A 24,284-nucleotide genomic window follows, 5' to 3' on the forward strand; every position below is an offset into this window, starting at 1 on the left:
GAGGTAGTGGGCGATTGTTACTCTTAACGATCGATTGTGAATTGAAACCACATTTCAATTCTCCCTTAATGATTAGTGTTTGCTAATCATTAGGGCTTCCACAAACCATGAGTGACACCTAGCAGTATGTCATGGTTACCCAAGCTAAGTAGAAGTGGTTGGAGAACCTATCCAGTTACAACTACAATGCAATACGGTCCTTCTCTAATACAATACTCTTAATCACATTGTTTAAGTGATAGTTTGTTTCATGTCTACTATCCAATGTGATACTTGTCTATATGATTCCCTTGAATATGATTTGGAACAAACTTCCTAAGTCATATTCATATGCTTTGGCCAAAGACTTTAGAATCATATCTTAGAGTATTCTCCTTCCACCATGGAAGGTTAGAGATCCCTTGTTGTGCATTCATATGCCTACATGACTAGATAGCTTGACCCCAACAATGCCGTGGACACTCCGATGGAATGTCGTTGACATGATCAAAGATCAAGGACCTAACCATTAGACATCTATGATGCCTCAGGTCAAAGGACTACTTTGCATATTGTAACTTTCGAGTTCTTACATGACATGTATGTTCGAACTCTCTTTTGATCGTTGTTCAGTGTACTCGATTACTCTTTCGAGCACCTATGTGTTTGTTTTAGTGTCCAACACCAAATGACTTGAGACTAGTCATACTCAAGCTTGAGTTGACATAACACATACTAACCTTAGCGGATTGTCAATACCCAATTGGCAATCCTATGGCCAGGAACGTTTTAGGAATGAACATAAGAGAATGTTCTCGATAATCTAACTCACTTAGATCACTTGTCTCTTAGATCAAATACATCCCTAGGATTCCCTTATTGCTTAAACACATGATACAATAAATAGTGATTAACAATAAGCTTTGCCCTTCATTAAACATATAAAAGTTTAATACATTAAGTATTCCAAAAAGCTATTACATCAAATGAGTGGCTTTGTGGGCATACTTCCAACAGGGTGGTGCTATTTGATTTAAAGACCCGGATCAAATGGCTTAAAATCAATCAATTTATATTCTTTATGTATTTATTTACCAATATATATGCAAACGCTATCCAACACTTGACAAATAAAAGCCGAAAGCTTTAGTCTCCGGACTTGGTACTACAAAACCATAGATTGTCTTTAATGGCTTGTAAATGTACCTAAGTAGTCTCATCCTCACATTCTTCCTATTGATAATGTATCATTAGAAGAATATGTTAGAAAAAGTCTATCATAAAGAGGACAACACTTTTTTATGTCATAATTCTTCAAATACAAATTGTTGTATGAAGAAATTAGAGTTGCTTTGAACAACCCTTAGTCAATGCAAACACTTAGTGCTTGTTTCTTTGTTACCTGAACAAGGAACTTTAGAAGTAAGCACAAGGGCATGGACACTTTATGTGCCATGATTCTTCACTTACAAATTGTTGTATGAAGAAATGAGAGTTGCCTTGTACAACTCTTGAAAGTTTGTAATTATGTTTAGAACATAATGGTTGTTTGACAAAAACAGTCCATCAACATGGACTTATGATGATTTTGAATCATTGAGTGTGAAGTGATAAACCACTTAACGAGACGGAAACTAGGCTAGGACTTCACCTTTATGTCCCTATCCTAATGGTTCACTAAGTTTATTGTAAACTATGTAGTGAACAATAAACACATGCTCTCCAAAATGTTTGATGTGTATAACACAATTGAAATAAGTTTCAAGAGAGATCGTGGGAGTTTAGGGACCATGACCATTGTAGTCAAAGGAGAAGTCAAATGAAGAAGATAAAATTAACTCCAAGGGAACAAACTTTCTTCATGAAAGGATGGACATTGGAAGGGGTATTTGCAAGAAATGTCTTGCAAGTGTCAAGAACGCACCTTTCGAAGGTGTTGTAAATTGTTCTTGAATAGTTCAAAACAGTTGGTTCTTCAACTTGAATGCTTGATTCTGTATTAGTAACTATGTTTTACAATCGTTGTAAAAGTGTGACTAATAAGAAGTAGAAGATATATGAGAGAAGAAAAGGTGCTTCACATTCGGAACGTGAATAAAATATAGATCTCTGCGAAAGCAGATAGTACTTACTTCCTCATATGAACTACCAAAGAAATTGGAAAAACCAAAGATAGTCTTTACATTCCAATTTTAAGGAACTTAATTCCGTCACTATAGTAGAGATGGATGAATGTTTTGTTTGACAAAACATTGTTCTTTATTAATCAATGATTGGATTATAGTAATCTAATTGATTGTCTCTATAGTAGAGATGATATGGTAGTGTTAACTGTTTAGAACATAATGATGCTTAAAACCCAAAAGGTTGCAAGGTAGTGACTAATCCCAACTGAGTTGTGATACCTCTAAAACATAAATTACGAGTTGGTCATAGATGGATGCTTTGGATCGTTAGATCCGGATCCAATACCTTCTTGTTAAAATTGTATAGAGGCGAAATGTTCGAATCTTTATTCTTTTGGAAAGAAGAAAGAATCACAAAGTTGTTGAGGTTAATTGACTTAGATGTTAGTGGCACTTGTCCACAACATAATATTACTCATGTTGTATGACATTCACCGAAGATCACCCTCGGTTGGACTATAGTTTATTTTGAATAAACACAAGTCCGAATACTTTGCAAAAGGTTTCAAAGAATTCAAGAAATGTAAGTTGATGAGTAAGACATCTAAAGTATTGACCTCATTAGATTTGATCCAAGGAAAGTTAACACTTTAGATGAGTTTGCTTGAAAGATATCAAGGAAAGAAGCATCATAAGATAATAAATTTCTCCATTAGGAGAAGAACGAACTCGAATAAGATTTAGTTCGTTAGATGTTATCTATTACCCATATATAAGATATATACTTCTAAGACAATATGATTGTCAATTAGAAGATCTTCCAAAATTTTCATAACTCCATAAGATGTAGTTGGAAAGAAAGACAAATCTTAAGCATGTTAAGATTTGGGGTTGTGTGCTAATAAGCAATATTTGTTTGATAACAATCTTGTGGGATATCCTTAAATTAACTTTTGGATATCGCTTCTATAAACCAACTAACAAATGTTGTTTTGTTGGGTAGTTCATTGTAATCCTACAATGTGATTTGCCTAAGCGCAAATGAACGGGAGATAGAACTCAAAGAATGGGTTCTTTGAAAGACAAGATAATAATCAACAAATATAACAACCTAGTTCCTATACCAAAAGCTCCAAGGTAGTCGAGAAGGATTTATAAACCGTCTCAGTTGAATGGTTTGAACTTTATGACTATGTCATAGAGTTGCACCTCTTAATTCGAAAGAAATAAGAATGAAAATCCTTATGACTACATTGACTGTATATATGATATATACTCAAGGAAATGGTAAAGTACCATTTGACCCGAAATAATGAAACCTTCATAAGCTAATTGGTAGCTTAAGGTGACTACAATCAAAGAGAATGGTTGACTTTGAAGAAACCATCTTTGAGATAGTCTTGGTTTCAATTAATTCGAAGATTGCTAGCTACAACTAAATGGTGATTCAATGTTTGGACATAATATGGGTTTCCGAAACCATTATTAAGATAGTCTTGATAATATATGTCTAAAACTATAAATCACAAGACATGTAAGTTGTAGAGATCCATCCATCATGAATCTTAGCAAGCTAGTGGGAGCTATAAGCATCTTATGAGAAAAAGGATCAAATCGTTTGATTTCTCATAAAGATGTAAATGAATCTTTTGTTTACTAGGTTTACAAAAGATTAGTGGGAGTTAATCATGTTCCTAAAATTTAAATATATATGATATATTAATTTTGGAAATGAAAAGAATACTTCTTCGTTAAAGTTATGACTTTAAACATTCTATAACGATAGAATGTATATGGGAGTTAATCATGTTCCTAAAATTTAATATATATGATATATTAATTTTGGAAATGAAAAGAATTCTTCTTCGTTAAAGTTATGACTTTAAAACATTATATGAAGATAGAATGTATATGGGAGATATAGTCTATATACATGGGAAGGAAATCTATAATGATATATTTCATGATATAATTGGATTATATCAATCCCTAATAATAGACAATAGATGCTAGGAAGTTTCTCATATGATGATAAACTTCAATTAGAAGGATAACTCTAGTGAGACTAAGAAGTTGCTCTTCTCAAAGAGAACGTACTCTTTGACTCCCAAAGAAATAATGCGTAAATAGAATCCTTTATGCATACGCATAAAGGTGATTTATGTATTTCATATTGTATGAAAACATTGATATGAGTTGTACCTAGAACGGTACAAGACGATATCAGTGCAAGCCCAGGATCAGAACCATGGCAACTGTCAAGTAAGTCCTTAAGTATTTAAGAAATACTAAAGGATAGATTCCTCAATAATTGAGGAAGAATTAGAGTAACGTAATGGAAGCATAAATGTATTAGATTATGAATCTAATCCATCATTGGATGTTTCTTCATTATGAATGAAGAAATAATCAGATATCTCTTTATTATGACTAAAGAGATATTTGGATGGAAACATTAAAGTAATGACTTTAGTGTGTTCCATTATGAATGCAAAATATATTGCCATATAGAAGCTTACAACAATTTTGTTTGGATGGGAAAGTTCATTTATGAACTCTCTATTCGGTTCCAACCAGAAAGTGTATCTAGTGTATCGACACTATGACACTAGTGGGGCGATAGCTCAAGCCAGGGAATCAAGGTCTCATCAAGGTCCGAACTCATATGAGAGACTGAACCACATGATTGAGAATCATGTATAATGGTGACGTCGTTATTCTCAAGGTTGCTTCTATGGATAACATATAGATATCCATTGTCTAGGCCTACTACTCAGCCATTTATGAAATGACTACAGAAGAGGTATCATCACTGATGACCAAGCTGATTGACTCTAGTGCAAGTGGGAGATTGTTGGAAATGTGCCCTAAAACCAATCATATGATAATACTTTACGGACATTTCACATGTTAAACTAATCTAGCTTAAATATAAAGGGCAAAGATTATTGTCTGAGCCGTCTCATATAAATGTTATATGCTTAAACGATAAGTCCAAGGAATATGTGATTGGGAAAATGCAATCTAAAGAAGTTAGATTCATGAGACCATTCTTTCGTAGACACATCCTAAACGTTCCTGATCATAGGATTGCCAATTGGGCATTGACAGTCCGTTAAGATCAGTGCGTGCTGTGTCTTCTCTCAGAGAGAGTGACTAGTCTCGAGTCATTGGTGTGTGTGACATCAAGACAAGTACGTAGGTGCTCAATAGAGAATGAGTTCACTGAACACGATCAACGAAGAGTTCTCATATTCATGTCACATGAGAACTCATGGTTGGGATAATGCAAAGTAGTCATTTGACCTGAGGCATCACATTTGTCTTGTGGTTAAGTCCTTGATCTTTGATTATGTCAAAGTCACCCCATCCACGGGTGTCCACGGCATCGTTGGGGTTAAGCCACTTAGCCATGGAGGCAATTGAATGCGCAACAAGGGATCTCTAACCTTCAAACCGTTTGGGGGAGAATACTCTATGATATGATTGAAAATCTCTGATCAGAGTATGAATGAGATTTAGGAAGGCGTTCCAAATCACATTCAAGGTAATCATATAAGTAAACAAATCACATTGGATAGTAGACATGAATAAACTATCAAACCAAACAATGTGGTCAAGAGTATTGTATTAGAGAAAGACCGTATTGCATTTGTAATCCTAAACTGAATAGGTTCTCCACCTCTTCTAATTAGCTTGGGTAACCATGATATGCTGCTAGGTGTCACTCATGGTTTGTGGAAGCCCTAAATGTGTATAATCACTAAAGGGAGAATTGAAAGTAAGTTTCAATTCACAATCGGTTTGAAAGAGTTCTAATCGCCCACTGCCTCGCTAAAAGGAACCTAATGGATCGTACACCGTGTAAGGTAAAGATTGAAGAAATAACGGAGATGAGTAAGAATAATTAAATGGTTTAATTATTTATGGAAAGGATTAATTAATATGTTAATTAATCAAACGAATAAGTTCGTTAAAAGACCACGGGTTAGTTTTGGGCCTCAAAGCCCAATGGGCTTCGAACGTCAAGCCCATTGACTTAAGTTGTATGACAACTTAATTCACAAAGGCCCAAAAGCCCAATAAAACCCTTGTGGCCGGCCATGTTAGAAGAATGGGTTTTTGGTTCTTTAGGTCACTTATTTGAAGGGACTATATAAAGGACTTTATAGCCTAAATTCAATAAAGGGTTTCTTTTTAGGAAATTGGAGAGAACACAAAGCTCTCCTTTCTCTCTAAAGAGGCCGGCCACCCTAGAGGAAATTAACTAGCAATCTTGCTTCCTCTAGGTCACTCATTTCTTCATCAATCCATCCTTGGTGTGGAGACTTAGAGGTTCTCAATTTTGGGAACTTGGAGAATCTATTCTTCCATCCAAATCCATGGATCTAAAAAGCAAGGAATGAAGGCCCTCTCCTTGGGTGATTAGCCTTTGCTTATGCAAAGAGGAATCTACAAAGGTATAAATTTCTCAACTCACTTTGTTTTGAGTTGAGTCTTGGTTCACCAATCTACTAGGCTTTGAATTTCATGGGTAATGTTTTGTTTTTGAGTGCATGCTAGCATGATTCCGCCTTTAATTGTTAATTGCATGCTTATAGATGTTGCTCAAATGAACATGTTTTCACAAAATCATCCTTCAATTGGATAGTAGACATGATTAAACTATCAAACCAAACAATGTGGTCAAGAGTATTGTATTAGAGAAAGACCATATTGCATTTTAATCCTAAACTGAATAGGTTCTCAACCTCTTCTGATTAGCTTGGGTAACCATGACATACTGCTAGGTGTCACTCATGGTTTGTGAAAGCCCTAAACGTGTATAATCACTAAAGGGAGAATTGAAAGTAAGTTTCAATTCACAATCGATCGTTAAGAGTAACAATTGCCCATTGCCTCGCTAAAAGGAACCTAATGGATCATTCACCGTGTAATGTAGAGATTGAAGAAACAACGGAGATGAGTAAGGATAATTAAATGGGTTAATTATTTATGGCTAGGATTAATTAATATGTTAATTAATCAAACGAATAAGTTCGTTATAGACCTAGGGTTAGTTTTGGGCTGCAAGGCCCAATGGGATTTGAATGTCAAGCCCATTAACTCAAGTTGTATGACAACTTGAGTAAACAAAGGGCTTGAAAGCCCAATAAACCCTTAAGGCCGGCCAAATAGAGGAGGGTGGTGAACTTGCTTTAATTACAAGTTTGCCACTCTATTATGAGGTGGTATAAAGGCAACTTTATAGCCATTTAATCCTTAGGGTTTTTTTTTTTGGGAAAGGATGAGAACACAATGTTCTCCTTTTCTCTCTAAAAGGCCGGCCCCCTTGGAGGAGATTAGCTAGCAATCTCTCATCCTCCAAGGTCACTCATCTCTTCTTCAAGTCCCTCCTTGGTGTGGAAAAATTAGAGGTTCTCAATTTTGGGAACTTGGAGAATCCTTTCTACCATCCTCATCCAAGAAATCGATGGAACTAAGAAGCAAGGAATGAAGGCCCTCTCCTTGGGTGATTAGCCTTTGCTTATGCAAAGAGGAATCAACAAAGGTATAAAATATCCCAACTCACTATGTTCTTGAGTTGAGTCTTGGTTCACCTTTCTACTAGGCTTTGAATTTCATGGGTAATGTTTTGTTTTTGACAGCATACAAGTATGATTCTGCCTTTAAATGTTAATTACATGTCATAGATGTTGCTCAAATGAACATGTTTTTCACAAAATATCCTTCAGCCCAAACCTTATTTTAGTCCAAAATTGTGTTTGGTGTCAGAAACTGCCTAGTTGTTGTTTTAGGCAGTTTTGAGTGTTTTTATCTTATTTTGAGTCTTGTGAACTAGCTTTGAGTCTTTTGAATCTATCCTATTGTTTTTAAGTTTGTTTTTGTGTCTTTAAGTCAGTTTAGAATCAATTAGAAATCCCTCCTAATCCCCGGCCTAGAACGATCCCTACTTATACATATACTACAATTGTCAAAAGAGGGTTTAATTTGTATGTTTAGTTAATTTTTGCATCAAGTTTTTGGTGCCGTTGCCAGGGATTAGGAATTTTACTAATCCCTTATTATTTCTATTTGTTTATTTTCATGTGTTTTTGTTCCTAGTTGCTAACTTTACTTGTTTTCTTGTTTTAGGTGGTTTATGACTCGAAGTTCTCAACCTGTTCATAAGCACATCCTTGACTTTGACGACGATTTTGAACGAACTTTGAGACGAGCAAGGAATCAACAAGAACCCCAACCACCTCAACCTGCACCAGATCTTGAAGAAGACAAAGTGGAAGAGCAAGAGGAGGCGACGGCAGGGACTTTTGAAGAAGTCCAAGATATGGCAGTAGACAATCGAATAATCAAGGAGCTTTCCATTTTGGGATTGGACAATGCTATGCCCTTATGCATTCAATATCGAAGGGCGGCCCAAAACAACACTGACGAGTTTGAATTAAAGTCCAGTTTATTGCACCATATTCCTATGTTACATGGGTTGTCCATGGAAAATCCTCATAAACATTGGAGGAGTTTGAGGTTGTTTGTTCGAGCATGACCCCTGTGAATGTTGATGGGAGCATTCTGAAAATGAAGGCTTTTCCCTTTTCTCTCTTCGAAAAGGCTAAAGATTGGTTGTATGAACTAGCCCCCGGAATTGCCACATCATGGGAGAGTATGAAACGGGCATTTTTGGAGAAATTTTTCCCAACTTCTCGAGTCATTCTACTCCGCAAAAGGATTAGTGGCATTTAGCAAACCAAGGTGAATCATTTCCAACTTAATATGAACGTTTTAAAACTCTTGTTGCTTCATGTCCACAGCACCAAATAAAGGAGAAGCTTCTTCTTCAATATTTCTACGAAGGGCTTCTACCAATTGAACGCCAAATGCTAGATGCCTCAGCGGGAGGAGCTTTGGTGGACAAAACACCCATGGCTGCGAAGACCTTAATTGCTAACTGAGCATTTAATGCTCAACAATATGAAGGCGTCAGTCAAAGAGACAACCCACGACAGCAACAAGTTAACGAGGTAAGTACTGTTTCTGAACTTCAAAATCAAATGGCTAACCTTACTACTCTTCTTTCGCAAGTGGTTGAAAAAACGAAGGTACAAAGTGTGGCTGCTTATGGCGTGTGCTCAATGAATGGACATCTCACGGATAAGTGCCCTCAATTGATAGAGAACGGAGGGTGGGAATCTGCTAATGCCGTGGGTTTTGGGAGTAAAACCAACCAAAGAATGATCATTTCTCTAATACATACAATCCAAGTTGGAAAGATCATCCAAATTTCAAAAGGAGGGAGCCCCAACAAACCCAACAACAAAGTGCATTTAGACAGCAACCTCTGGGATTCTACCAAAGGCTATATGCACCCACATAACCCCAAACACAACCTACCCAAAATAACTCAGGTTCATCTTTTGATAATGCTCAAGTTATTCAATTAATAACTACGTTAGTGAACGGTCAGGAAAATCAAGCTAAAGATATGCACAATTACGCCAAGGAAGTGCAAAATCAAGCTCGAGAGGTGACTGAATTGAAGAGACAAGTGGGACAAATGGCTGAATTCATGGGGCAATTTAGTAGAGAACAAGGTAATTTACCTAGTTCGACTGATGTGAATCCAAAGGGAGGCTTCGAATCTGCCAAAGCCATCACCTAGCGAAGTGGAAAATAAGTTGGATCTGATCCCAACCCATCTAAATCCAATCAAAAGGAGGATGAAAGGATGCAATCTGAGAAGAAGGAACAAGGCTTGCCCACGGCAAGGATTGATCAATCTTTGCCGTAGCCACCTACACACCCTAATTCGACCACCAAAGGTAAGTTGGGTTCAAATTCCATGACTTCTAATTCCATTCCACCCAATGCACCCTTTCCTTGTAGGTTTGTGCAATCAAAGAAGGATGAGAGTGACAAAGACATCCTTGACACATTCAGAAAGGTGCAAGTTAACATTCCACTTCTGGATGCAATTAAACAAGTCCCTAAGTATGCTAAGTTCCTGAATGAGCTGTGCACTACAAGGAAGAGGGCTTCGAACAAAGAGGTGGTAAGGGTAAGTGAGAATGTCTCAGCCGTGTTGCAACGAAAATTACCTCCTAAGTGCAAAGATCCTGGCAGTTTTACAATTCCTTGTGTTATAGGAAATACTCGCTTTGAATCTGCCATGTTAGATCTAGGTGCATCAATAAATGTCATGCCTTATTCAATATATGCATCTATGAACTTGGGAGAATTAAAAAATGATGGAGTGATCATTCAATTGGCCGATAGATCTAATGTGTATCCAAAAGGTGTTTTGGAGGATGTTTTAGTGTAGGTGAATCACCTAGTCTTTCCGGCGGACTTCACCATTGCTTAGCCATTTGAAATATGTGTTTTTAGGATAACAAGAAACGCTGCCCCTCATCAACTCTTCTTCACTCACTGCACAAAAGGAGGACAAGTTGGTGAGGGTGCTTCAGGAATACAAAACTGCCATTGGGTGGACATTGGCCGATATAAAGGGAATTTTCCCTACCACTTGCATGCATCGAGTACTCTTGGAAGAAGGAGCCAAACCATCTAAAGAAGCACAACGCCGACTGAATCCACCCATGATAGATGTTGTGAAGAAGGAAATCATCAAGCTACTAGATTGTGGGGTGATTTACCCAATTTCTGATAGCCATTGGGTCTCTCCGGTCTAAGTTGTTCCTAAGAAGTCCGGAGTCACTGTGGTAAAAAACGAAGATAATGAGCTTGTACCCACCCGAATCCAAATTGGATGGAGAGTTTGTATTGACTATCGGAAGCTCAACGCTACAACAAGAAAAGATCACTTCCCGCTGCCCTTTATTGATCAAATGCTTGAAAGGTTAGCCGGTCATTCTTTTTATTGTTTTCTTGATGGCTATTCGGGTTATAATCAGATTGTGATAGCTCCCGATGACCACCCGATGACCAAGAAAAGACTACCTTCACATGTCCCTTTGGTACCTTTGCTTATTGACGCATGCCATTTGGGCTATGCAACGCACCATCCACATTCCAAAGGTGTATGGTAAGTATTTTCTCAAAATTTGTGGAAAAGATCATTGAAGTGTTTATGGATGACTTTAGTGTTTTTGGTGACTCATTTGATGCATGCTTGAATAATCTAACTTTGATCTTACAACGATGCATCGAAACTAATCTTGTCTTGAATTGGGAAAAGTGTCATTTTATGGTAAAACAAAGTATAGTTTTTGGGGCATATCATATCAGAAAAAGGGATTGAGGTTGATAAATCCAAAAAAATAGATCTTGTACGTCACTTACCCTCTCCAACTTCGGTGAGGGAGGTTCGTTCTTTTCTTGGCCATGCAGGATTTTATAGGAGATTCATCAAGGATTTCTCAAAAATCTCCCAACCCCTTTGCCGTTTACTCCAAAAGTAAGTAGCCTTCGATTTCAACAAGGAGTGTGAGACCGCTATCAAAACCCTCAAGGACATGTTGACTTCGACCCCCATTATCATGCCACCAGATTAGAGCCTTCCATTTGAGCTAATGTGTGATGCATCCGACTATGCCAGTGGTGCTGTTTTAGGCCAAAGGACGAACAAACAGCCCCATGTTATTCATTATGCCTCTCGGACCCTAATTGATGCTCAATTGAATTATTCTACCACTGAGAAAGAACCTTTTGCAGTTGTCTTTGCTTTAGATAAATTTTGTTCATACTTACTTGGCACTAAAGTGATTGTATATTCTGACCATGCAGCGTTAAAGTATCTTCTCACCAAGAAGGAGGCCAAACCAAGGCTGATTCGTTCGATGCTCCTACTTCAAGAGTTCAACATTGAAATAAGAGACAAAAAGGGGAGTGAAAACGTGGTGGCTGACCACCTCAGCTATTTGGTGCATATTGAGGACTCCTTACCCATTATAGAGACATTCCCTGACGAGCAATTGCTGTCCTTAGAGGTAAGTGAGCCCTGGTATACTGATTTGGTCAATTATTTGGTCACAAAACAAGTTCCTAGCACTCTAGATAAATACAAGTGTGATAAACTCAGAAATGATGCATGATTTTATGTGTGGGATAATCTATATTTGTGGAAGTATTGTCCTGACCAGATTATTCGTAGATGTGTGCACAATTCTGAGTTTAATTCAATTCTTGCATTCTGCCATAGTTATGCATGTGGGGGTCATTTTGGCACCTAAAGAACGGCCCTTAAGGTTTTAGAGAGTGGTTTCTATTGGCCTACATTGTTTAAGGATGTTAGAACGTTTTGTATAACTTGTGATAGATGCCAAAGAACAAGTACAATAGGTGCCAAGGACCAAATGTTGTAAACCCCCATCTTTAATGTGGAGATCTTTGATATATGGGGTATGGATTTCATGGGACCCTTTCCGCCCTCATATGGTTTTACTTATATTTTGCTAGCCGTTGATTATGTGTCGAAATGGGTGGAAGCCAAAGCCACCCGTACTAACGATTCTAGAGTGGTGGCAGATTTTATCAAGGCTAACATCTTTTCCAGATTTGGCATGTTAAGGGTGTTCATAAGCGATGGAGGCTCCCACTTTTGCAATCGCACCATTGAGGCGCTGTTTAAAAAGTACAATGTCAAGCATTGGGTTTCCACACCATACCACCCTCAAACAATTGGCCAAGCTGAAATTTCGAATAGAGAAATCAAGCAAATCTTGGAGAAGACTGTTGGGCCAACCCAAAAGGATTGGAGCTTGCGTTTAGACGATGCACTGTGGGCATATCGCACTGCCTACAAAACACCTCTAGGGATGTCTCCATTTCGACTAATCTATGGCAAGCCGTGTCACCTACCTATGGAACTAGAGCACAAGGCGCATTGGGCTATGAAAACATTCAATTTGGACTTAGATGCTGCTGGAATAAATAGAAAGCTCCAATTGAATGAACTTGAGGAGATAAGGAACAAAGCCTATGAGAATGCACGAATTTACAAGGAGAAAACTAAGGCGTTTCATGACAAAATGATTCGGGGAAAAACATTCTCAATTGGATAGAAAGTGCTGCTATTCAATTCCTGTTTACGTTTGTTCCCTGGTAAGTTACGTTCTAAGTGGATTGGGCCATTTGTTGTTACTAATGTTTTTCCCCATGGTGTAGTCCAAGTTAAAAGCTTAAGGAACGGCGACAAATTCAAGGTGAACGGGCATCATCTGTAGCTATACTATGAGAGTGATGTGGGGCAGATTATGGAAGAAATCCCACTCAATGTCGTGGGCCCTATCCAAGCTTAGAAGGAAGTTTCGTCCGGCTGCAAGACGTTAAAGCGAGCGCTTCTTAGGAGGCAATCCATGTATTCAAATAAGGAAGATCTTTTAATCGCTCCACAATTAGTTTTGTGTTCCTAAAAACCTTCCCTTTGCTGCATTTATTTTGCCATGTTTGTCATATTTATTTGTTGCTTGTTTGATTGTTTTTGGTGTGGGTTTATGTTTGAAACATTAACAGGTAAACAAGGTATTTTTACATTAATTTTTGTGAAAAAAAGGAACATTAGGTAGAAAGATAGAAAAATACAAGAAAATGCAAACAAGCAGGAATGAGCGTTCATTGGTCAAGTGGTGCCTCAACACTCGACGAAGCTCTAGAAAGATGAAGCACCAGAGTTTGATTTTCCAGAGCCTCAACACTTGGTGATCACTCTGAATCTGAACTTCAGACTCCTGCAGCTGGTCAAGCTTCCTCTTTATACTGGTTGAGTAATTAGTTACGATCATGTGCAAGTCCTTATTCTCGTGCCTGAGCCCTCTGATCTCTTACCGAAGACTAGCCACCTCAGCCATCAAAGACTCAACCTGACGAGATCGAGCAAGAAGGCGTTGGCCCATGTTTGATACTGAGCTTGCACATTGGACGCTGAGGGCCAGAGGGTCCTGAACAGCCACCTCGTCGGACCGCCTGGAAAGTATCCTACTGTCTCTTGGAGTGAGAAGATTTCTAGCCACCACCGAAGCGGTTGTATCGTTCTTCATCACAAAATCCCCAACTGTAAGAGGAGCATTGAGAGATATGAAGGAAGGATGCCAAATGTTTTCTGAAGAAGATATGTCAGTATCGTCCCCAATATTCAAGTTAATATGATGATCAGATGGGCAAGACATTTCTGAAGGTGTTGAAGAAAAAAAAGAGATCGGACAAATCAAGATCTTAGAAGGGAGCTTCTACAAGCAGTAATTCAAGTGTGCTTTGAAACATAATGCGTGCCTCTATAAAAATCAGCACTCAACGGAGCTTCAGAAATCAAAGAGGTGCCCGCTCAGAAATCGAAGAGATGCCTGCTTTCTCAAAAGCTGGGCTGCTAAAAAACCACAGGCTGATCTCAGAAATCGAAGAGGCGCTTGCTTTTTTCAAACGTGTCAGCACCTATCACATGCACAGCCAGCTTTACGAAAATCACAGGCAATTTGTCGAAGCGTCGATCACAGATATCGAAGAGGCACTTGCTTTTCAAAACATGTCAGCACCTGTCAAATGCACACTTAGCTTTGCGGAAATCACGAGCAATCTTTCGAAGATTTCTGGTGAAGTAGAAAGCACGTGAATCTTACTGTTCAATCACCCAATGGTTTCCGACAAGAGTGAAATAATAGTACCTCTACCGGTTATGAAGAAATTCTTATAAATGTCGACCCTCGTCCTCCATAACAAGGCAGACTCACTCAACCTTTCTTCATCTCTGAGAATGCATTCCCAACGAAGCCTCTCAAGTTATTCAGTGTTCCTAATCCCATGGGGTACCTCTGCAAATAACTCATCAAAAGCAAAAGTATTTCATATCATGAAGGTTGAAAGCAAGAGTATCTCATATCATGTTTTCTCCCTGTCCTTTTCCTTGTCTTTGTGACAAGGAGAAAGAGAGCAATCAGCCAGCACTTGGTATCAATCTTCTGATCTAAGAACCGACTGCCTGGAACCCCTTCCCGATTGCTTACCTAGCATTGCTCTCAAGTACTCATTTTTTCAACATCTTATGCTTCCAGAAAAGATACCACATCCACCTGGAGAATAGATAAGGGAAGTGAAACTGATACCTCGAAGCATGTGGAGACAATGTGCTGATTCATCTTCAACTAAGAACAAGCAGAGAAGAATGCAGCCTGCACAATCAAATCAACCCAACAGAATGAGTCTGAATTGAATTCAAGAGCTCGAGAAGTTTCAACAACATATTGACGGCACCGTCGCCAAAGCACAAAGCCTCACCTTACAACGCCATCAATTCACCACCACCAAGGAATTCTCCTATTCCTTGCTCAAAATCCCAGCCCAGTTCAAGAATAAACTTGTGGAAAGATACTTCTTCAAAAGGAAAAGTATCTTATATCATCAGAGTCGAAGGCAAAGATATCTCATGGCATGCTTTTCCTTTACCCTTGTTCTTGCCTGCAAGAAGAAAGAAAGTAATCGGTAGGCACTTGGATTGATTGAACAAAACAACAGACGAACACCTCTACCTCATGCCTGCCTGCCGTACAGAAGAAGCAAGCAGAAAAGAATGCAGCCTGCACAATCAATCTACCTCTATAATCAGATTTGCGTTCCTAAACTCTACTCTTTCTTGTTTTTACTTTGCCATACTTGTCATGTTTTATTAGTTGTGTTGTTTGCTTGTTTGAGTGTAAGTCTATGTGTGAAACATTAAGGACAATGTTTGATTTAAGTGTGGGGGGGGGGGGTAAACAAGCTGTTTTGCATGATTTTCGTGGGTTTTATTCACCTATCACTTACAATGTTGTTTTTCACTGTTTTTAAGTGTTTGTAGTGTGCTTTGTCATAAAAATCCAAAAATTTGATAAAAATTTGAAAAATTGTTTTGAAAACCCAAAAGAGTTGTTTTTGAGTTGTTTTTTTTTGTGTGTGTGTTTGTTTGTGTCTTAGGGTACCTTCCAACACAATAATGAGGATTTGGTTTTAAAATGCATGACTGTTAAAGAAAGTTACAAACATGGATGGAAGTTTGATATGCTTTCTGGTTTATGCTTGGTTGTAGTTATAGTTTATGAATTCACTTGTAATCACAAAGGATAAAATCAGTTTTTGTAACATGCTTGAAGGAAGGAACTCAAACTAACGCTACATCCCTGAGAGACTTGAGCCTAAACGTTTATTTGAAGAGTTATTAATCTATGCATTCTTGTTTTCTAAAGTCGTTGCATGATCTCATTATTCTTTGCTTGGTTGCTACTTAGAATGTGTTTCATCATTATAGATCTAAATGCTAGAACTCATGCCCATTCCATTCAAAGCATGACATTGATTTGCATAACACATATTCAAGATGAAGTTGTTTAGTAGTCACCACCATAGCCAAATAGACGAACCCACCTTTATTATTTGATTTGTAGGTTTGAATCCCTTTGAGCCCTCTTTAGCCTATTTCTTTGTTCCACATCATCTCTACCTAACCTAGAATAGGACTATCCATACCCTTGTTCTTGAAGTATAGTGGAGTATAACTTAGAAAGAATTCATTTTGATCAACATTATTGCAGAAAACAAGTGTGGGGGAATTTGGATTTCAAAGTTGTGTTTTTGTGTGCCAAACAAATTGGGCATGGCAGAGAGAAAAATTTGTGGAAAAAGAAAAAGAAAAGAAAAGAAAAATAAATGCATGAAAAGAATGAAAAATAGTTGAAAATAAGTGAGAATGAACTCACATGTGTTGGTTGTTGAAGAAAGGGTCCAAAAGTTTGAAATTGACCCTAAGGTGTTGCATGAATCTTCCCTTGTGTTTTAAAGTAGATTTCTGCATTCTAAAGAGAATTCTAAGTGCCTAAATCATTACTTTGCTCACTTTTGCTTTAAGAATGTTTGTTTACCCTTACCTTTCTTTGTTAGCCAACAACCTTAACCCCGTTACAACCCTTGACTTCCATCTTGAGTGTTGTGTGTTTCAATATGTGGAGTTTGAAATTGGAATGAGCATATAATATCACTGGTTCTCGCTTCTAAGTAGTAGCATTTCATTCATGAGATCATACATATACATGAGATCATACATCATACATATACATGAATTAATAGTACTAGTTTTCATGTTTACATCAATCTTCTCACATATACCTAGTATAGGGAGTGTAGTAATAAATTCTTGTGTGAAAATAAGAGTGTATCTAGTAAGGAATTGAGGGAATTATGTAAGGAATGTTACTACATTCAAAATGTTGTTTTAATTGATTAAATTTGAGCTAGTGAATGGTGACTATGATTAAGTATGCTCGAGGGTAAGGATTGCTTAAATCTATGTGAGTGGTGATCTTTGGCATGTCATGTTTCATTGAAAATCCCTGAGGTAAATGTTGGAAGGTCCAGGTTATGTTTTGTTTGTTTCAATTGTTTTGTTTTGCTCGAGGCCTAGCAAAAGCTAAGTGTGGGGGAATTTGATAGGAGCATATTTATACGATTGAGTTAGCTTGTTCTCATGCATTTATGTTGTTATTCCTTAGTTGTTTTAGTGTTTAAAGTCATTTTCGTACAATTTCAGGTTCTAAGACAAAGTATGCAAAAAGGTGCATTTTGGAGCCTTTTGGAGCAGTTTTGGGCTTGGAATGAATAACACATGCTTGGAGCTAAGTAGATGGATGAAATTGAAGACTTAAAGAAGTTTGGAACCTGTCAAAGAGAGGAAGAAGAAGTAATTCATGTCAAGGGAGGAAAGGATATCCTAGAAGAAGATGGATTGACCAAATCAAAGTTTCCTAATCCTAATCTACAAGGTTTCAGCCATAAGTATGGTTCCTAGTCAATTTGGGACACTTTCATCTCAGTCCAAGGGGGAGCCGCATCCATCCTTCACCATTTCTCTTTCTTGCCTTGCAAGGGAGCAAATTCATTTCCTATTTTCTGCCATAAATCACACTCCCTTTCACCTCCTTGTACTCATTGATGCACCATTCCTTCACCTTTCCACCCATGCCGTGCATCATCACCCTTGTCCCCTTCATGCACCAGATTGCTGCACCATTCCACTCACAATATTCTTGTCCAAACCATTGAATCATTGCTGCACCATCCCTCACTTTAACCCCCCATGCCGTGCATCATCACTCCACTTATACCCTTGCACCATATTTCTGAACAATTCCTTCACTTTTCCTTTCCCTAGTTGTGCACAACATTCCTTGTCCATTCCATGCACTCATTGATGCACCATTCCTTCACTTTCCTTGCCCATGCCGTGCATAGTCATTGTCCCCTCCATCATATCTGATTTCATGCACCATTACATTGAATCATTGCACTCATGGCTACACACACCACTGCATTTTACCCCCATACCTTGCATCATGACTCTTGTTTCACCCTTGTATCATTTCTGCACCATTCCACCTCCCTTTCTCTTCTCTACCATGTGCACAATTATTCATGTCCCCTACTGGCACTCATTGTTGCACACACCACTCCATTTACCCTCCCATGACGTGCATCATTACTTCACTTTCACCTTTGAATCATTTCAGCACCACTTCATTGAATCATTGTTACACACACCACTCCATATTCCCTCCAAACGCCGTGCATTCCTTCTATAAAAGAAGTGTGTGTAACAACCATAAGAGTTCAAATTTTGATCCATCATTCACCATAATTTAAACACAACCTTCACCCATAAACATCCATTCATCTTCTCAGCCATTCTTCCATACAAATCACCACCCAAACCTTACACCAAACCTTGTGCCGTGAGTGAAGAAAGAAGGAAGAACTCTTGGATGTTCAGCTTGATTGTTAAAGCATTCGAGGTGTAATTCGTTCTATACTTACAATGTTTAAATTCATTTTCTTTCGTTTTGTTATGAACATGAGTGGCTAAACCCCTCTTGGCTAGGGGTGATTTCAAAGCCATGATTATGTGTGCAATATGATTTGATAAATTCCAGTTATGAGTTCTTGAAAAAGTAGCATATATCGTTAAAACAACCTAACGTCGTTGGACTATTCCGTCAAACTTGACAAAATATTCCATCGTCTCCTTCCTTGGTTCGTCGGACCGTCGCCATTGTCGGAAAAACTTTAAATCGTCATTTCTTCTTCAATTCTCAACCAAATTTCATGAAATTTTCACCAAAATGAAGCTCTAAACATGAAGAACACAACTTTACCAATTTTAAGCTCCAAAAATCACGGAATCTCGTCGAAGAAATCTCGAATTTTCAATCACTTCTGCAACTCATTCAAACTGGGCTTCCCGACGTCCATTCCACCTTGTTTTCCTTCTCCGAGCTTCGTGGAGATGATCTAAAGCTCCCTAGAAGCTCAAAAACCACTGAAACCTTCACATTTAAGTGTGCATGAATAGTACCACGATCGAGGGTTACGGTTTTTGGGTTTTCTGATGGTTCCACGACCTGAAAATGGTATAGTTAAGATCCTAGGGCTATCTAGAACTCGAAGACAGTCACCATAGGCTCAATCTATAAAAATTTGGGTTGGTTTGGAGTTTGACCGTACGATGGTACGGTAATGGAGGAGAGAGAGAGAGAGAGAGAGAGAGAGAGAGAGAGAGAGAGAGAGAGAGAGAGAGAGAGCACGAGAGGGAGATAGATCTTTGGGTGTGTGTGTGTGGTCCTCACACTAACACATCACCAAACAACCTTTTTACAACACCAACCATAAAAAATATCTAGGTCTAAACTTGACCAAAATAAATTAGGGCAATAAAATAAATAAAAAATTTTGCCCAATTCCAACGACTCGATCCATCCCTCAGGGTAATTCCGTCAATTCACATCATCAAGAATACAATACAATAAGTTCAGGGACTTGCTGTGACACCTTGTCACTTTTGTTTTGGTTTGAAAAGTCACCAAGAATGTGCAAATCTTGAAATTGTTTTCATGGTTTTGTTCTTGGTGTTCATGGTTTTATTCTTGGTGTTCAAACCTATGTTCTTGTGTTCATACTTTGTTTTTGAATTTGGGTGTTTTAGAAAAGTCACCAAGTTTGACCTTCTCCCTGTCCCCATCAAAATAACCGGCCTACCCTAATGATGAGTCCTTTATGGGCTCTTTTGCAATTTTAAAAGTTGATTATACTTTCTAGTATTTGCGGTTTGACCCATAACTTTCTATATTTGCATTTCAACCCCACCTCTCTAAGAGGTCAAAATATTTTGATTTTAATTTTGTTTGTAGTTTAAATTCATCATACAATTAAGCCCATATGTACTAAATCTAATTGATTATGTTGCATTCCAATTTAATTATTTAATGTGATTAAGTAGTTAGAAAAATGGTTGACTATGGACTTGTGCCTTAAACGATAATTGAGCTATGAGAAAGGCCGCTAAATTCAAATGGTTTAAACCTTGGGAATGTGTTTTAATTGCTATTTCAATTGGACCTCAACACATTAGACGTTAATCTTTCTCTCCCTCTTAGTATATGTAATTTGTAGGAATTTGTACAAATCGGTTTGTAATTCTTATTACTTCTTTATCTTTTTCAATTAGTTGATTCCCTCTAGTACTAGACTAAAGTTTCTTTAACTATTGGTAAGGAGAAATATTAAAAGGGGTTTTCATGAGATTAAAGATTTGTTGGGTCCAACACCCTAATTAGCAATGAATGATTGTCTTTCGTTTCTAATAGCTCAATGAAAAATGTTTTAATTGGATTGAAAGCAAGTAATTAAAACGATACATTTGATCGGATCATATTTATATATATTTTTACTTTAAATTCACTCGTCTTTTCTTGGTTAGTTCCTTATATTTTTGAGCTATTTACGTTATTTTTGTGTTTATAGGATTTGTTATGCAAAGAAAATAAAAATAGAACAAGTGAAATTTTATGTAATAATTTCGTCAAAACTGTCTGTATAGATCAGTTTTTAAATAAAATTAAAAAAAAGAAAAATAATAATTATAAGTCATGATGATGTTTGAAACATCATCATGATTTATGTTTTGTAAAAGAATGAAGGAGAGTGGGAGCATATTCGAAGGCATGATGCCAAAAGACCTTAACATTTATGTGATTACAGCATCAAATGCACAAGAAAAGCAGAAAATAAAGGAGAGGTCAGAGGGCATGAGAGACACGAACTGGTGGAAATAAAATAGGAAAAGAAAAGAAAGAAGTGGAAGAAGTGGAGGACTAGTGGAAGAATAAAAGAAATAAAAGACTGGCAAGGGAGAAGTCAGGAGCAAAAAGAAGTGGAGTGGATGGCAGAAAGAAAATAATATAAGGGGAAGGACAGAAGTCAGGGGAAGGGAAGCAAATGCTGCCTTGCGGCAGCAGAAAACGAAGAGGAGAGAAGCAGGAAGCTGCCTTAGGCAGCGTGAGGGCAGAAAGCAGCGCGCAAAACAGTGAGGAGAGACTGTCAGAAGCACAGTCCACACGGGCAGAAGACCAGAGGCAAGAGAGGACTGCGCGACAGCCAAGGGAGAGAAGACGTGCAGGGAGAAGCAGGTCAGAGGGAGACGGCAGCAGAAGAAAAATAAAAGGGTTGTATATTTTCTCAAACTCATGTTTAATTTCTGGTTTAATTTGAAAATAATGTGTAACTAAATTTATTTTGGCTAGAGGTTAATTCAAAGCCATGAATATATTTGTAATATGAATTGATTACTATCAGTTGTGATTTATAAGTTGTGATTTAATTTGCTTAACTGCTTGATTGATAACTTATTTTTGTATGTCGATTAAGGATGCATACTTAATTTACATGCATGAATTTGATGCTAGAATATAAGGGAGTTTCACCTAATCGTTATGAACTTATATTCACAAGTAGTGAAGGTTGCTATTCACAATCACGTTAAGTAAATTCTTGGCATAAGTTTCATGCAAATCATAGTAACGAGTGCCTCGTCAATGCTTATGTTTTTCATAGAACTTAATGATTCTTGCTTGTATCTCTATTATGCAATTCATGTAGGGAACTTGTAGGGAATGTTTTGGGTTGTCGTATGCAATCATCCAACCCAATAACTTGTGGAAAAATTAAGGGTTAATTAGTGCAATTCACGGTTAATTTGGAGCGTTGAGATTTACAATTTATTGAAAGAACAACTGAAAATCAATTTAGGTTGCATATGTGTCATGTGTGGAGAAGAACCCTCTAGCCAGTCCGTCACCTATCCTTTTATCTTAATTTCATGTTTTTATCAATTCTGTAATTTATTTAAGTTTAATTTATTTCTCGTCAAAACCAAACCCCCCATTATTAAATTATATTATTTAGTTAATTTTCATTGTTGTTAGTCTTTTAATTCAATTTCCGTCCATTTCAGTTCCTAGTGTCCAATTCGATTGTTTTCATTATTTTGAGTCATTCTAAGTGTGTTTCGAGTTATTAGAGTTTTTAGCCTAGTTTTGTGTCCTTGAGTCTTGTTTAATATTTTTAAATTAATTTAGAATAGATTAGCAATCCCTCCTAATCCCCGGCCTAGAACGATACCCTACTTACATCTATACTACAATTGTCAAAAAGAGGGTTTAATTTGTGTGTCAAGTAATTCTCGCATCAACATTCTTCCCTAGATCTTATTCAACAATGTTGGCTTCTTGTTGAATCAACCTAATAAGTCCATAGTCATCCAAAGAGCCTAAGATAACTATAAAGTCCAAATTCAAAGGAATGCAAAAACCTTGGTAGTAGTAGTTACTTCCAATATTTGAAAAATTCGTTTTCGATATTGATTTGTTTTTCTCAAAACAAATAGTGGGAGTATCATACGCTACTAAACTAAAATGAACACAATTAGTAGTAATATTTATCTCCAATATTTTGAAAATTGTTTTGATATTGATTTGTTTTTGCGAAAATGAATAGTGGAGATATCATATGCTACTAATTTCATTTATTTTGGACTAGTAGTTATAATAGCACATAATTTATTATAATGTGATTAAATAAATAAAATGATGAGACCTTAAAATCCCTCAACCAACATCCAATATTAAGTTGAAAGTGGAGAGGTGCTTTGAACACTTCTTCGTGGCCTTCCACCATGGTAGGCTCCAATCGTTTATGACTCATACACCGCCTTCACCCTATCATGGGGGAGTTCAAAGTATGTGCTTATACTCAGGAGGAGTCTATTTCAACATTTGATGTGGTGAAGGTAGGCAACGAGTATGGCCAACATCGTATCATCGTGAGGTCATACTTGGACCCCTATCCGAACCGACATGGTGGGTCAAAACTTAACTAAGAGAAATGGTGCCAACATCATATCATTGTGAAGCACTGTTCTCTAGAGGCCAACTAGATGGGTAATCACAAGAGGTTGTTGTGAATGGGTAGCTCTACCCACTCATTATTATTTTTGCTAGCCAACATTGTATCATCATGAGGTGGGCTTGGTAATAGTGAGCCTCCCATAACCCGCTAGGAGCTTTCTTTGAAATGTCCTGAATTCCATCTTGAGGGATATGGGATTTGCCAAAAATAGTGGGTAGTGTCATTCGGTTTAAAGACCCGAATCGTTTGACTTAATCAACAATCAAACTAATTTATTTTATTGTTATGTATTTAGATATGGTTGGAAGCACACTATCAAAGATACTTGACAAGCATTGCCTTGAGGGGCATAATTTCCCATCTTGGTACCGTAATGTCAAGATTCTCCTAACCTTGGAGAAAATTGTTTCATACTAGACAAGGCTCCACCTCACATACCTCTTGGCCCTGAGGCCACTGAGAATAAGCGTGCTAAGTATGACAAGCATTTTGAGGATGATACACAAGCGCTATCTGTTGGCTTCCATGAATGAGGAGCTACAGAGACAGCATGAGGGTATGGACAGTGCATCTTCCATCATACTCCATCTTACGGAGTTATATGGTAAAGGGACGCGCAACCGTTGCTTCAGCACTGTTAGTGAACTTGTGAAGACCAAAATGGTCAAGAGAGCCCCAGTGCATCAACATGTATTGAAGATGATTGGACTCATTAAACAACTGGAGAACCTAGGTACTCTATTTGATGGGGAATTGGCCCAGGACTTCATCGTGGCTTCTCTTTCTGATTCGTTCTCATAGTTCGTTATGAACTACAACATGAACAAGACGGATAGCACTCTCTCTGAGTTACTAAACATGTTAGTAACCGCTGAGAAGACTATGAAGAAAGAGAACGTTGTGGGGACTGCAACAGTAGCCTACAACAAGCCATCCACTTCCAAGGCCAAGCCGTAAGGCAAAGGCAAA

Source organism: Malus sylvestris, chromosome 13 (assembly GCF_916048215.2).
Source record: "Malus sylvestris chromosome 13, drMalSylv7.2, whole genome shotgun sequence".
Lineage (NCBI taxonomy): Eukaryota > Viridiplantae > Streptophyta > Magnoliopsida > Rosales > Rosaceae > Malus > Malus sylvestris.